The following is a 2,630-nucleotide window of genomic DNA, read 5'->3' as shown; positions in this document are numbered from 1 at the left end:
GTCGATGAGCCTTCCCATATTGACATCCTTCACACACACTGCCCTCCTCAATTCTCAGATCTTCAGGTAGACCTTCGACAAGTTTCTTTTGAGACATAACACTGAGCTTAGTTATATTGACATGCCCAAGTCTTGCATGCCATAGAAAGGAGGTTTTTTTGTCGTTCACCCTTTCTATGTACGAATTTGAAGCTGAAAGGACAAAGAGATCATTTACCCGAGTTCTAGTGTGGACTACATCCGCCTTGATTTCTTTCACGTTCCTTAAGAACTTAACATCATTTGGACCGAACAACACCAAATTTCCAGCGTCTACAGCATTTGCAACCGAGAAGAGATTCTTCTGAATTCCAGGAACGTGGTAGACATTCTTTAGAGTAATAGATTCTCCTTTATCGCTTTGAATGACAACTGATCCTTCCTTTTTAACTTCGTGAATCGAGTTATCTACCGTGACAATGCCACCGCCCCCATTATGAACTCGACTCGACGAGAACACAGAATCATCTCCGGTAACATGATGTCCGCACCCTGAATCGACGATCCACCTTTGATCGATCTCCTGTTTACCATGAGAAGCCTCTGTTTTCTTTTCCTTCAAAGTCGTCACATCGACATAAAAAGCCTTGTCCCAGTCCTCCTCAACACGCTAGTTAGACTTTTCTCCGAGATTTGAACCAGCAAAATTTCCATTCAAATTTACTCGACAGTCTCTCTTGAAGTGTCCAGTCTTGCCGCACCTGAAACACTTAAGGGACTTCTTAAAAATATTTGAAGAATCTTGACCTGTTTCTTCCTTCTTCGACTTTCCCTTTTTCCAGCTCGATTTCTTCACGAACAACGCACTATTTGACTCCTCCTTTATACTCGTTCCAGCCATTTGTGCGGCCAACGACTCTTGAGATGACAAGAGATTTTCAAACTCCTCGAGTGAAGGATGTTGAGCCCAACCTTGAATCGAGGTGATGAATGGTGTATATTCGGGTCAAAGTCCTCGAACAATATGCCTCTTTGTTCGAGCCTCTGAGATTTTTTCTCATCTGGATTCAATAAAGAAATTTCTGAGCATATGTTCTTTACCTTAAGAAAGAACTCCGAGACAGATCCAATTTGCTTTGCGGCTGCCAACTCGTTTTCAAGCATCTGGAGACGAGCCTCGTTCTTCTTATTGAAAAGACGATCAAGCGTTTCCCAGATCTCACGAGCAGATCCACAACCGATGATGTGCTCAAACAGATTGTGGGAGATTGACCTCTTCAACACAAATTCTGCCTTCGCGTTGAGTCTTTTTCGCTTCTTCGATGCTTCCGCATTTTCAGCAACATCCTCAAGAGCTACATCATCATCGTCTACGACGATTTCCCACAAATCTTCCCCAACCAGGTACGATTCCATACAAGTTTTCCATATCCGCTAGTTTGACTGGTTTAACAACTCCAAACCGAGTCCAGCGACACGACCACCACTTTCCATATCGAATAACAACGATATCTTCTTCAACAATATTACCAAATCTCTGATACCATGTAACGAAGTCACAACCAGGATCTCGATGATCGAACAGTGAAGAATTATATTGGAAAGTGAATAGAAACTCTAGATAATGAAAACAAACTGGAATGAGAATCTGTCTATTAAACTTGATGTAAATAAGAACACGATTACAATCCTTAAAAATAAAGCATAACTAAGACATTAAACAAAAGACATGAAGGGTCTCATTACTAGATAAGATCAAGAGTCTTGGACAATCCAAGAGGCTCTCTTTAACAGCTAAAAACTCCTTAATTATTATTATTATTATTACTTTAATTTCTAACACAGGAAGTCATTTCATCATCAACTACCACTATAGTTGTGTGAGGATCGAACAACATTACGGTTAGGGATGGCAACGGGTACCCTACCCGTCGGGTAGTGAAGTACCCATCCCCGAACCCGATTTTTAAATTACTACCCGACCCCGAACCCGACGGGTATCTCTATTTATATCCCCATCCCCGATTCATCGGGCACCCGATCCCCGACGGGTAACCCATTACCCGATATTAAATATTAAAAAAATTATATTTTAATTAATTAAAACTATATAAATTAAATATAATATGTTACAACAAAATATAATTAACCTAAAACTATTAATAATCGATCGGGTACTATTTTTCACTCCCCATCTCCGACCCCGGCCCCAAACCCGATAAAAAATACCCGAACCTGATCATCGGGTACCTACGGATATCGGGTATACGGGTACACATTGCCATCCCTAATTACGGTATCCTATCAGTCTGTTCCTTCTGATTTGCTTCTTGTTTTCTTTCTTTTTATTTGTCTTGCTTTAATAGCTTATCATATTTAAAAAAAAACATTTCTTAGTAAATGAAATAATAGTAACAAAAGTTTATTGTAAAACAATATAAATATATATATATATATATATATATATATATATATATATATATATATATATATATATATATATATATATAAATATACTTCAATAATAAAATAAAATACATGTATATATTTATTCAAGAATGGATATTTATCTCCACTTTTGACATTTTGACATAATTAATTATTCTAAGATAAATACGTCTTGTTCATGGATTTATCTTAACCCATTTATT

Source organism: Impatiens glandulifera, unplaced genomic scaffold (assembly GCF_907164915.1).
Source record: "Impatiens glandulifera unplaced genomic scaffold, dImpGla2.1, whole genome shotgun sequence".
In the NCBI taxonomy this organism is placed as follows: Eukaryota; Viridiplantae; Streptophyta; class Magnoliopsida; order Ericales; family Balsaminaceae; genus Impatiens; species Impatiens glandulifera.
This window is presented reverse-complemented; position numbering follows the sequence as displayed.